Source organism: Elephantulus edwardii, unplaced genomic scaffold (assembly GCF_000299155.1).
Source record: "Elephantulus edwardii isolate Elephantulus edwardi_28Jun2011 unplaced genomic scaffold, EleEdw1.0 scaffold00222, whole genome shotgun sequence".
NCBI classification, from domain to species: Eukaryota; Metazoa; Chordata; class Mammalia; order Macroscelidea; family Macroscelididae; genus Elephantulus; species Elephantulus edwardii.
The window spans coordinates 1,439,876-1,454,510 of NW_006399972.1; positions in this window are offsets into that span (position 1 = coordinate 1,439,876).

Below are 14,635 nucleotides of genomic sequence, written 5' to 3' on the forward strand. Positions count from 1 at the left end.
GACGGCACATAACAACAACAATGAGTCTGTGGTAGCTTGCCTGTTGTTATAAAACTGAAAATTGGTGGCGAGCTCTGGTGGTCTAGTGGCAAGAAGGTGTACTGCAATCCCAGAGGTGCACAATTCAAATCTGCCAGATGCTGTTCTGGAGGAGGAGGAACAATCTCCTCCTGTACCAGTCAGATATGATTTGACAGTACACACGCACACACATAAAATAAAATAAAATTTAAAAAAACCTGAAAATTGTTTTCACCATTACATTTTACAGCAGGAGGGTCACCCTTTGTAAACAGGTTTTTAGTTAATCTTCCAAGCTAAGACCAGCTGAAAAGGAAGGCCTGGCAATCTACTTCTAAAAACCAGCCAGAGAACAACTTGTTGTTATTGTTGTTATGTTCCATCGAGCCACCTGCGACTCATAGCGACCCTATGTACAATAGCCCTAAACCCAGCTCTATCCTGTGCCAATCTTATTGTCTTATTGTCTCTGACATACCTACCCCCATTAACCCAGCCACTGAATCAATCCATCTCATTGAGTGTCTTCCTCTCCTGCATTGTCCTTTAACACTCCCAAGCATGAAATCCTTCTCCAAGAACTAATCTCTCCTTGTAATATGTCTAAAGTATGTCAGACGAAGCTGCTTCAGAATCCTTCACTCCAAGGAGTATTCCAACTTCACCCTCTCCAGGTCAAACCTGTTTGTTCTCCCAGCAATCCATGGTATATTCAACAGTCTTCTCCAGCTCCACAGCTCAAAGGCATCAATTCTCCTTCTATCATTCCTAGTCATTGTCCAGCTTTCTGATGTATAACAAGTAATTGCAAAGATTAGGGCCTGCATCAGGAGAATCTTATTCTCAAGATTGATGTCATTGTCTTCAGTACTTTGGAGAGGTCTCTGACAGCAGACTTTCCTGATGCAATTTTCTTTTAATTTTCTTGCTGTTAGTACCAAGAGTTTGATTGTGGAGCCAAACAAACTAAAGCTGTTAACAATCTCAGTCTCTTCACCACCTATCATGATGCTGCCAATCGGCCCATTGATGAGAATCTTTGTTTTCTTGATGTTGAGCTTCAATCTCAGTTGAAGGCTGCAACCCTTGACCTTCTGAAGCAACTGCTTCAGGTCCTCCTCAGTTTCAGCAAATAGAGTTGTGTCATCTGCATAATGCAGATTGTGGATGAGTCTTCCCACAAAAACTTAGGGATCACAACAGAACAGAACAGAACAGAACAGAACAGAACAGAACAGAACATTATCTGGTTCACTTGCCTTAAACACAACATCAGACAAGATGAGTCACTGGAGGAGGACACTATGTTTGAGGGCAAGGGCGGTCTTTTTTGAGCTATATTGGCACAATCTCTGCAGTGACAGACTGCACCACACCACTGATCATGAGGACTAGTAAATAATTTTGTTCTGATTTGTATAATGTTGCTATGGAGTTTGTTGTTGTTGTGTATGATAGATAGAGTCAGAATTGGGTCATAGCTGACCATCCAGCAGGTTTTGAGAGGCAGTTAGCCACACAGGAGGAGACTGCCTATCCTTCTCCCACAAAGCATCTGTGGATTAGAACTGTGCCTTAAAGCTTGCAGTGAAGCTTCTAGCCACTAAGCAATAGTCAATAGAAATGTAATGCAAAGTCATTTCTACTTTTCAGTCCTCTAGAACCCACATGGAATACCAATTGACATATTTCAGCAAACAGATGCTGCCTGGATACACTCACCAGGCTATACCAAGAAACCTGGAGGACAACTCCCTGGCCAACTAACTGACTAGAAGAGATCTGTATTTATTTCTACACAAAAAAAGGTGACCCAACAGAGTGTAGAAATTATTGAACAATATCATTAATATCACACACAAGCATGATTCTGCTGAAGATTACCTAAAAATCGACTGTAACAGTATATCAGCAGAGGACTGTCAGATGTGCTGGCTTGGTTTACAAGAGGCCGTGGCACTAGGGGCATGATAGCCAAAGTTATATTGGCATGTTTCAACTAACAAATACAGTCAGGCTCTCCAGCCTATCCAAGGAGAATTTGAGGACTGCTCTCTAGCTGACTGCCTGGAAGATAATAATATTTGTTCCCATTCACAAGAATGGTGATCCCACAAAACATGGAACTTATTAAACAATATCAATGACATCACATGCAAGCATAATGTTGCTGATAATTCTTAAAAAAACATATAAAATAGTACATAGAAAACTGCCAGAAGTTGAAGCTGGATTTAGAAGAGGATTTAGAAGAGGCTGTGACCCCTTGGATATTGCTGATGTCAGATGGATTCTGGATGAAAGCAGAGAACACTAGAAGAATGTCTATTTGTGTTCTATTGATGATGTAAAGGCATTTGGCTGTGTGTCATAAGACTAACATGGCAAAGAATGAGAATCCCAGACCACTTAATTATGCTTGTGTGAAATCTATAGCTAGACCAAGAACTGTTGTGTAAACAGAACAAGAAATACTGCATGGTTTAAAATTAAGAAAGGTGTGTCTTAGGCTTGTATTTTTCTCCTCCATACCTATTCAATCTCTATGCTGAGCAAATCGTTCAAGAAGCTGTACCCTTTGAAGAACAACATTTCATCAGGACCAGAGGAAGACTCATCAACCTGCATTATGTAGATGGCACAACCTTGCTTGCTGAATGTAAGAAGGGCTTGAAGCACTTGCTGCAGAAGATCAAAGACTACAACCTACAGTATGTATTAAATCGCAACAGCAAGAAAACAAAAAATCTTACCACTGAACTGATAGGCAACATTATGATAGATGGAGAAAAGATTGAAATTGGATCCAAAATTAACACCGTTGGTACAAGCAGTCAGGAAATCAGAAGACATTGCATTTGGCAAGTGTGCCAATCAGGGACCTCTCCAAATTATTGAGGAGCAATGATTTCAGTTTGAAGATTAAGGTGAACCTGATTCAGGCCAGGTCATCTATTATTTGAGAGCTGGACGGTGAATAAGTATGACAGAAGAATTGATGCCTTTGAGTTGTAGTGTTGGAGAATAGTACTCAATATCCCATGGATTACCAAAAGAACAAACAGATATGTCTTGGAGAAAGTGCAGTGAGAGAGTTCCTTGCAAGCAAAGGTGACAAAAATTCATCTCACATACTTCAGAATGCTGCTAGAAGAAGCTATTCCTTGTAGAGATACATTATGCTTGTAAAGGTGGAGGGTCAGCAAAAGAGAGGAAGACCCTTAACAAGATGGACTGACATAGTAACTGCAGCAAGAGGCTTCATTATGCCAGAGATTGTGAGGATGGCACAGGATAGGACAGGGTTCAGATCTATTTATGATAGGGTCACTCAACTTGATGATACTAACAATAACAACAAAACTACATATTTAAAAAAGTGGAATAAGCAGAGTAAATTAATTTTAATAACACTTTCTATTTAACCAACCCAGTTCAATAAAGTTACATGTTTGAACCCACCCAGAGGTCCCTTAGAAGACAGGATAGGAGATGTACTACCAAACGATGGCCGCCTTGAAAATCCCACGAGCAGCCCTACTCATCACACAGGGGCTCACAGTGAGTCACAACTGTAATCAACTCTTTAGAAACTACCACAATTAAAAACACCGCACAAAAGCCCCCAAAACCTTTTGTAAGATATTTTAGATCATTAGAATGAATCTTTGGGATCTAGTATATATTTTCCTCATGCAGAAGATAGATTTTCATTGGAAATGTTTGATTTCCATTTGGACTTTCTAAAACATATGAATATGTCTTGGAGAAAGTACAACCAAAGTGTTCCTTGGAGACGAAGATTACAAAGCTTCATCTCACACACTTTGGGCATGTTGCTAGAAGAAGTTATTCCTTGGAGAGGGACATCATGCTTGGAAAGGTGGAGGGTTGGCGAAAGAGGAAGACCCTCAACCAGATGGGTTGACACAGACAAAAGTATTGCAAATATACTTAACACATTTTCCATTAATAGACTCAATCTGTGTTCAGTTTTCACATGTAAATTAAGCAGAAGTTGTTCTTGACAGCATTCAAGTTAAAGCCTACTAGGTTCCAATGAGATTTCAGAGACAGTAAATTTCCCAGGAAGAGACTGCCCATTCATCTCCGATGAAGCAGCTGGTGGTTTTGAATCACATGCCTTCGGGATTGCAGCATGCTTCTTAACGCTAAGCCACCAATGTCGTGTGTTGTCAAGTTGGAGTTAGGTTACTAGCACTCCCTTCTTTAACCATATTGTTTTTGTGTACCATCAAGCTAGAACCAACTCCTAGCTGAGCCTCTGGAAAGTTTTTAGAAGCAGTCAATCACATGAAAGGAGATTGCCTAAGCTTCTCCTGCAGAGTAGCTGGTGGATTTGAACCATGTGCCTTTGGGATTGCAGCACAGCTTCTTGCCATCAGTGTTTATGTAACCATAAGTAGATGAGGCCACCAGCTGCTCCACGGGAGGATGGTCAATCTCCTTCTATGCAATTAAGTTACTGCCTCTGAAAACCGGCCAGAGGGTGAACTATGGGTCAGTTCTGACTCTATGGTACACCATCACAACAAATAAGAAGAACAACTATAATCACTATGCTTTTCATTCATTAAAATTAATATGTAATTTCATTTTTAATAATTTGGCAAAGGACCAATTTATTAGTATTAAATAAAAGTCAGCTCCTCCATTGTGCTTGTTGTTGTTATGTGCTGTCGAGTCGTTTGTGACTCATAGCGACCCTATGCACAACAACCCTAAAACCTGCTCTATCCTGCGCCAATCTCATTGCCTCTGACACACCCATCCCGATTACCCCAGTCACCGAATCAATCCATCTCACAGAGGGTCTTCCCCTCCTGTGCTGTCCCTCCACCCTCACAAGCATGATGTCCCTCTCCAAGGACCCGTCCCTCCTGGCAACATGTCCAAAGTATGTCAGACGAAGCCCCAGAATCCTTGCCTCCAAGGAGCAGCTTGGTTTAATCCTCTCCAAGATGAATCTGTTTGTTTTCCTGGCAGTCCAGGGTACATTCAGTACCCTTCTCCAGCACCACAGCTCAAAGGCATCAACTCTCCTTCTCTCCTCCCTAGTCATTGTCCAACTCTCTGATGCATAGCAAGCGATTGCAAATACCATGGCCTGTATCAGGCACACCTTAGTCTCCAGAGAGACACCGTTGCTCCTGAGTACTTTAGAGAGGTCCCTAACAGCAGACTTTCCCATCGCGATATGCTTTTTGATTTCCTGACTGCTGGTGACAAGAGTGTTGATAGCTATCTTTTAAGTACTTAATAATCACATGTAACAACTGGTGGCCACTGTTTTGAACAGTACAGCTTTAGATGATTATGTTTATTTCTATGGATTTAAATAACATATGCAAGTTGATGGTCCCATATCGGATCTTCAGCATAGAATTCTCCCTTGACTGATATATCTGAAATCTATTCCATGCCCAGGAATTCCTGAGCATTATAAGCAGTTTAAGATTCAACTACAAGTCAAAAGGCCACTATTTAAAAGGCTAGCATCTGAAAGTGCCTCAAAAGACAGATGTGTTTTGTTTTTTGTTTTTTCAAAAGATCACAAATTTGAAAATTTTGCAGCAATTCTGCCCTCTGCACATGGAGTGACCCTGGGTCATCATAGGCTTGTTATCCATTAACAATGATAAAATTTGGTTAAATATCTAATTCATTGTCAGGTGTCACTGATCCAATTCAGACACCCTATGTACATACAGTAGAACAAATCTCTGCCCAGATCCGTGTCCTCACAATGTCTGCTGTGCCCATCATGCCGCTGTTGCAATCACTAGGGCAATGCATCTCATTAAGGGTCTTCTTTCTTTTGCTGATCCTCTACTTTTCCAGGCTGTCTCTTGCCCACAAACATGATGTCCTCCTCGAGTGATTCATCCTCCCTGATTATGTCTTCCAAGGACTGGTCCCTCCTCATAACATGCCCAAAGCATGGAAGATGAAGTCTTACCATCCTTGGTATTTTACTTACCTAGATCTCCTCAGAAAGGAACCTACCAGCTGCTCCAAGGAAGAAAGGCCATTTGCCTCCCAAGCAATTTACAGGCTCTGAAATCCCACTGGAGGGTCAGCTATGAGTCCGTTTCAACTTACTGACAATAAGTCGAGTTGTGTCAGCTGAAAGGGAAAACCAGAAAAAAAACAAAACACCAAAACCCTACATTTTCTTTTGGTTTCTGTTCTTTTTTCACAGCTCCAATTCAATCTATCAATTTTATTTTTAAAACTAGTTTGTGTAGAATTGGTGACGGTTCTCTTAATGTTTGATAAAATTCACATGTAAAACCATCTGGTTTAGGGATTTTTTTGTATGGAAGTTGTTTTATTTCCTTTCTGCCACCCACGCAGATATATGCACACTCGTTTTTATTGCTGTTTTGTTCACAATAACAAAGAGTTGGAAATCATGCAAGTGCCCATCAAAAAACGAATTGACAGAGAAGCTGTGGTATTATCACACAATGGAATACTATGCAGCATTGAAAAACAAGGAACTCATGAAATATTATACAAAATGGGTGACTCTGGGAGGACATTATGCTGAGTGAAATATCTCAGCCACAAAAAGTATATAAAAGTCAAATACTGCATAATACTATTGTTATAAAACAGAACTGACATAAGGTTTGGGGAGAAACCAAAAGAGGAGATAAACAATGTAGATGGCATTGAAACAGATGAGGGAGAGAACTGTTTAAAAGAAAAATGTGGTTAGGTGTTATTTGCATGACAAGAATCCAGAATGAGAGCTGCATAGTAAAGTGAACTGGGGGTAAGGAGGTGTTGTATAACAATAAAATATTTTTTTTTCTTTTTAAAGAGAAAAGCATACTGTGGGGAGGGGTGGCCAGGGAGGAAATTGTGCAACAATGAATCGATGAATGGACATTCAAGTTCTCTATAAACTTTCATTAAAATATCAATTATAAAACCCAACAAAACTATATTCAGTACCTGACTATTTCTATTCTTTCCCTGCCTCCTAATCAAGTCACCATCATCTTTCTCTTGGACCCCTTTAGCAGATCGTAACCGCTCTCCCAGCTTGTGTTGCTCTTATCCTTCTCCATAGAGCCTCATAGTAGATCTTTAAAAATGAAAATCAAAGGGTACTGAATTCCTGTTAAGAGTGATGAAAATTTTGGTGTTATATAATGAGTGTGGTCACAAAAGTTTATAACCAATAGCATTGAACTAAATAACTCAATCTCATTGATTTTGGTTGATTGGTTAATGTGTATATTTCTAAATAATAAGTTATTTTAAAATAAGAAAATCAGATCATATCTGTTCTGAATAAAAACTCCATTGCTGTCTTCCTGCACACCCCTGTTTTGTCTCCAGTCTCTTTCCAATCACCCTGCTCTTTACCCATGCCTTTCTAGCTACATTGGCTTTCATGAACACACCATGCTCAAGCCATTCTCCCCAAGTGAACACTCTTCCTTCAGAGTTCCCTCTGCTCTGGAATCTGCTCACAAGTTACCAGTCACCCTGTCTAAATAGCTTCTCTCTCCCACTCCACTCTAAGCAAAATCAACTATCTTTTCACAACTTTATTTTTCTTGCTAATAGGCATACACTTGCACTCAAAACTCATTTCTATTGAGTTAAAACCATGGCTGCTCTTTCAGCACGTTTCCAAAGCTATCAATAAGGTGAGAGGAAATTGTCCATCTTTCTCCTGTATAGCAGCTAGTGGATTCTAATTGCCAGAGTGGCATGGTCTCTGGGCTAGCAGCATATCTCTCTACGGAATAACGTTAATATTAAAAAAATATAGTGTTTCTTAGTGGAATAACTGGAAATGTACTCAAGGTTGGTGGTTTTATTCACTTTAAGTTTTCTTCAAAGAAAAGCTGGTGATTTTCTTCCACATAATCAGACATTGAAAATTTTATGATGCTTGTCATGGTAATGTCATTTTTAATAAACTATATGTTCACATCCTGTGTCCATTTTGTGATCGGGTTGTTGGCCTTTTTCTTGTTGAGGTGCTGGATAATTCTATAAATTATATATATATATAAATCCCTTATCAGATATCATTACTATATATATATATATTAGTCTGTGGCATTCCTTTTTGTTGGAGAAGTTTTTTGATGTGCATTGTGATTTGATTCTTAGAAGGTCCGATTCATCTATTTTATTCTGTCCTGGCTGTAGGTTTTTCATTATGCTTGGAAGACCGTTTATACTGTGCAAGAATGTGAGGAAGGTAATTGTGCAGCAATGAATGAATAATTTTAAAGAATCAACTGGAGGAGGAGGAGGAGAGAAAGGGAGAGGGGGGTAAACATGTGCAACAATGAATGAATAAAAATCTAACTTTTCTGTAAATTTTCATTAAAATCACAATAAAAATAAAAAATTATTAAAAAAGAAAAATTCCATGATTCACAGTTCTATCATAACATATTTGAAGTTGCTTTATGTCGGACCTGACTACATTCAGTCCAACTGGTTTTACCTGAGAATCATGCATATATTTGGTCATTATCTGCAGGCCACCTTTAGGGAGGAAACTTCTTGAGGGCAGAATTTGGATTTTATCTTTTATTCATCTATTTTGTTACTGAGGTCTTCTCAGACAAAAGAACCATGCCTAACTCATCATATCTCAGAATAATTATAAAATGAACAATTATTCATGGTTAAAATGTAAATAATACATGAAAAGAACAGCATGAATGACATGTTTTAAATCTGATTCTTACTTTGAAAACACTCTGTCAGCATGTGAGTAATATTTGATTTGACCATCTACTTCCCTGGTTTGGGAGCTGTTACTCAAACAGCTAGTGACTGTTAACTTCAACAGTCAAACAACAGCTGATGAAATAGTATGACTAGGAATGCCTGCTATTCAAGGTATGGTAGAAGCAGCCAAAGGACAACACTCTTCCATCTATCTCTTAGATCAATTTATCTTCTAGACTAAAGTCTACTAAAGTAGACTAAAGACAGGACTTTCTCACAACTGCATGTGGTTCTGACCTTTAACTGTGCCAAAATAACAGCAGAAAAATATTAGAAATAAGGTATCAAATAACTCCATCACACATCTAACTAGCAAAGTCTTTATTTATCCTCCTGTATGAAAGTTTCTAGAATTAAATAATGGAATACTATTGACCCTGTTTAGCCCACGTAAATAAGTACAGAAGATATATCTACAGAATTTCCATATGTTGCATCAAATGGATGTTCATCACCCATACAATGTAAGTTGTTCTGTTAACAATGGCCTTAGGAGTTGGTCTCCAGCTACCAGAGGAGTGCTGTTGGCATGGTGTAGTATGTGTTGTCTTGCTAGTCAAAACGTCAGAAGTTCTAATCCATGAGCCACTCCAAGGAGATAGGCGGGCAATGTTCTCTAGTAAAGATTTATAGCCTTGGAAACCAGATGGAGCATCACTATGAGTCAGAATTGACTTGACACAGTAGGTTTTGTTAGGGGGATATTTTTAAATTTTATTTTGCTTTATTGGTTTCCAGAAACTTGGACTTCAACTTTCATGTCCTCTTTTCTTTGTTCTTTTTAAGAATCAACATTGTGCCATGATTAAGAGAATAAACTTTAGCAGCCAAACTGCTCAGAAATACCAGCTCTGCCATTTAACTAGCTATTTGGACTTTAGCGAATTACTTGGTCTTTGCATGATTGTTTCCTTTGAAGAGTACTTACCACATATGTTCAATATGAGGACTAAACTATTGTTATTTTTATGTGCCATCCACTGTGAACTCATAGTGCAACTATGAACATCAGTTCTGAACCTTTCCCTGGCCTGCAATTCCTCATCTTCTCTTATATGTTCAAACACATTGTTATAGCCGCTCTGTCAATCCATTTGTTGAGGATCTTCCTCTCATTCCCAGCATGATGTATTTTTCCAAAAGGACCAAACTAAAATGTGTTAGATAGAATGTACATTCTAGTACTATGTGAGTATAATTACTATTATTACAAATATATTCATCTCTAGGATAGAAAAGGATGAGGGAATGACATCTTTTTAAGATCTGCTGCTATGAGATGACATGTATTTTTAAGATAACTTTCATTTGCTTCCAAAATTCACTTGATTTTTATTCAAACTAGCACTTTTTGAAGCATCTGCTCTCAGAGAATTTGTTATTTTGAACATTCATTTATAAAAAGAGAGTTAAAAGTATGATATAATCTGATGCTAAAATTGTGTTGCAAAAATAAGAGAACATGTTCCCGTAGAACAGAATAGTATGAATCGATGCTGTACCAATGATGGATACTAAGTACTAAGCTTCATTGAAAATAAACTGGTAGACTGTTTTAGTACTTTGTTGTTTAGAATCAGTAATTCATGATACAGTGTGTAGCAAGATCCAATCTGAGTTTTTATTGTATATAAATATTGAAAATAATACTGACAAGACACTGTCAAAATGCTTTCAGCAAGTCTATTTTTGTGGTTTTATTCTTTTTTTGACACATATCCTAGATTTCATTCTTATTTAATTACTGACACATTACTTCAAAGTCAGGGAAAAGTACTATAAATAAGTGCATTATTCTTCTCTAAAAACATTTTAGAGATGCTCTATTTCCGTGGTTCTCAACATAGGCAATATTTTTCTACTCCAAGACATTTGGAAATATGGCTAGGGAAATGTCACTTTGACAAGGAAGAAGATCAGAAACTACAGACTTCAATATGGATTACATCTCAGCATCAAGAAAACAAAAAATCCTCACAACTGAACTGAAAGCCAAACTCATAATAGATGAAGTATAAAGATTAATGCTGTCAAGAATTTCATTTTGTGTGCATCCAGGAGCTAAATACATGGAGTCAGCAGTCAAGAATTGAAAAGATATGCTTCTTTGGGCAATCTGTTATTGAGAATTTAATTGAAAAACAATGTATATGAACTTTGTAAGTAAACAGTTTAAAGCTTTTTATAAAAAAAATTCCTTGAAAGTGCTTAGAATCAAGGATACTAGTTTAAAGACTAAGGAGTTCCTGAAACAAGCCATGATGTTTTTCTTTGCTTTGTATGCAAAAGTTGGAGAATGAATAAAAAAGACTAAAAAAAGAATTGATACCTTTGTATTGTGTTACTGGGAAAGAGTATTGAATATACCATTTGTTGTTGTTGTTGTACACCATCAAGTCAGAATTGATCCATAGCTGACCCTCTAGCTGGTTTTCAGAGGCAAAGATTGCCCATCCTTCTCCTGCAGAGCAGCTGGTGGATTTGAACTGTATGCCTTCAGGATTGCAGCACAGATTTTCAACACAAGACCATGGATCGTCAAAAGAACAGTCAAATCTGTCTTGGAGGAAGCGCAACCATCATATTCCTTAGAGGCAAAGGAGGAGAAACTTCACATACTTTGGACATATTGTCAGGAGAAGCTAGTCCTTGAAGAAGGAATCATTCTTGGGAAAGTAGTTTGTTCATTGTTCATGGCTGTCGAGTCAGAATCAACTCATATGTGAACTTCAGTGGATTGATTTTCAAAGGTAGTAAATTTCACAGGAGATTGTCCATCTTTCTACTGTGGAGAAGTGGGTGAATTTGTACTGCTTTTCTTTGGGTTGGCAATACAACTCCTTATCCACTAGGCCAGAAATTTCCTCATTGTTTTTGTTGTTGTTATGTGCCATCGAGTCGTTTGCGACTCATAGTGACCCTATGTACAAGATCTCTAAACGTTGTTCTATCCTGTGCCAACCTAGCCATCTCAAATGCACTAATTCCCACCGCTCCAGTCACAGAATCGATCCATCTCATCGAAGGTCATCCTCTCCTTCGCCATCCCTCTTTAAAGAGAAGAATTAGCACAGTGACTACAATAGAGGGAGAAAATTGTGAGGGTGGGACAGGATAAGGCAAGGTTTCAATCTGTTATTCAGAGAGTTTCTATGAGTTTCTAGTTGATTTGACAGAACCTCTCCTCCCATGGGAATATAACTGCCTCCGAAAACTCACCAGAGGGTCAGCTATGGATCAGATCTGACTCCATCATATGCAATAACAACAAAAAACAAATAAGTCTCGAAGAAGGTGCAGCCAGAGTGTTCCTTGGAGGCAAGGAGGTTTTGGACAGGTTGCTGGGAGAGGCTATTCCTTGGGAAAGGACACAATGCTTAGAAAAGTAAAAGGATGGAAAAGGAGAGGAAGACCCTCAACCAGGTGGATTGACACAGTGACTGCAACAATCAATTCTAGAGTTTCCGAGATTGTGAGGATGGCATAGGATGGGACAGAGTTCAGATCTTTTGTTAATGGGAGTCATTGTGAGTCATACTTGAGGTACACCTCACAATAACATTGGGAACACTAAAGATATTTAAATTCTGCTGTTGTTAAGTGCAATTGAGTCATCTATATACAACAGCCCTAAACTCTGCTCTATACTGTGCCAATCTTTTTGTCTCTCACTTACCTATCCCTATTACCCCAGTCACTGAATCAATCCATCTCATCTAGTGTCTTCCTCTCTTGCACTGTTCCTCCAAGCTCCTAAGCATGACATCCCTCTCCAAGGACTGGTCGGTCCTTCCTTGAAACATGCCCAATTATGTAAGATGAAGCTTCAGAATCCTTGCCTCCAAGGAGCAGACTGGTCTCACCCTCTCTAGGATGAACCTGTTAATTCTCCTAACAATTCATGGTATTCAATATTCAATACTCTTCTTCAGCACCACAACTCGAAGGCACTGATTCTTCTTCTATCATCCTTAGTTATTGCCCAGCTCTCTGATTCATAGCAAGTAATTGTGAAGACCATGTCCTGGATTAGGCACACGTTAGTCTCCAAACTGACATTATTGCTTTTCAGTATTTTGAAGAGGTCTGAGAGCAGACTTTCACAATACAATTAATCTTTAATTTCCTGACTGCTGGTATCAAGAGTGATGATTGTGGAGCCAACCAAACTAAAGCTGTTAACAATCTTAATCTCTTCACCATCTATTATGATACTGCCAATGGGCTAAATGGTGAGAATCTTTGTTTTCTTGATGTTGAGCTTCAATCCATATTGAAGACGGCAGTCCTAGACCTTCTGCAGCAAGCGCTGCAGGTCCTCCTCAGTTTCAGCGAGCAGGGTTGTGTCATCTGCATAAGGCAGATTGTTGATAAGTCTCCTTCCAATCCAGATGCCACATTTCCCCTCACAGAGCCCAGCCTCCTGGATAATCTGTTCTGCATATAGATTGAAAAGGTATGGAGATAGGACACATCCTTGGTGCACATCCTTCCCAATTTTGAACCATGCAGTGTGTCCTTGCTCTGTTCTGATGACTGCCTCCTGGTTCAGGTACAGATTTTGTATAAGCATGATCAAAATATTCTTGGATTCCCATTCTTCTCAGAGTTAGCCACAGTATGTTGTGATCCACATAGTAAATCCTGCAGAACAAAATATTCTTTTAATACAAAATGCCAAGGCAGCCCAGTTAACAAAATTGCATCCAGTACAACTTAAACAGTTAGTGTTAAGTAAAAATTAAAATGCAGCTTTAAAGTTTAAAGCTTCCTCCTTGTTCTTATTTCATGGAAAAAATTTGAGTTAAGTTTGGAGATGAGTTTGAAGAAGTATTGTAGGCTAAATGTTGGTCAACTGAAGATTACAGTTCCTAAACTCTAGCACCTGTACTTATTTTCACTTATTAAGGAAACACAGTTGTTGCAGATGTCATGAAGGATCTTAACTCCCGGAACTAGCCTGGATTTTTTTTTTAAAGTCCTAAATAAAATTGTAAGCATCCTTATGAAAAAGAGACAAAAAGCTTGTTTTTTCCTTGAAGGATTTTTTTTTCACTTCTTTTGTTAAATATGGTTTATATAACAAGACATTTTCCAATTCAAATTTTTTTATGAATTTTTCTTTTATTCTGGTTTACTTACAAAGTTCATATACATTGTTGTTCACACTGGATCTTTCCCCTTTTCCTTAGTGCACCCCTCCCTCCGCCCATCAAATCGTGTGACTCTATAATTACTATCCCCAGCCAATCCTCACCCCTCTGCTTCCACTCTTCCCCCTTAAATACTCATACATGTTTTTACTAGTAAAGATATTTTACAGTACTTATCCTTATGAGAATAAGTTAGTTCACTTAGCATAATACTCTCCTGTATCTCCCTAGTTAGGTAGTAATTTTCAAAATCATAGCTTCTGAGTGCTATGTAGTATTCCCTCATGTGAATATACCATAATATCTCAATTCCTTCGATAGTGGTTGGACATTTGAGCTATTTCCATGTTCTTGTGATGGTGAATAATGCTGCTACGAACAATGGTGTACACATCTCCATTTGTGTCTGTTCTAATTTTCTCAGGTTAGATTTCAATCAGTGGAATAGCTGAATCATATGGAATTTCTATGTTCATCTTTTTGATGAAAAGCCAAACTGCCTTCCAGAGTGTTTGCACTGTTTTACAATCCCATGAACAGTGTATACGAATTCCTATCTTGCCACATCCTCTCCAACATACATTACTTGTCCTGTTAAACTTTGCCACTGCTACTGGGGTGAGATAATATCTCATTGTGGTTTTGATTTGCCTCTTTCTTATTGCCAG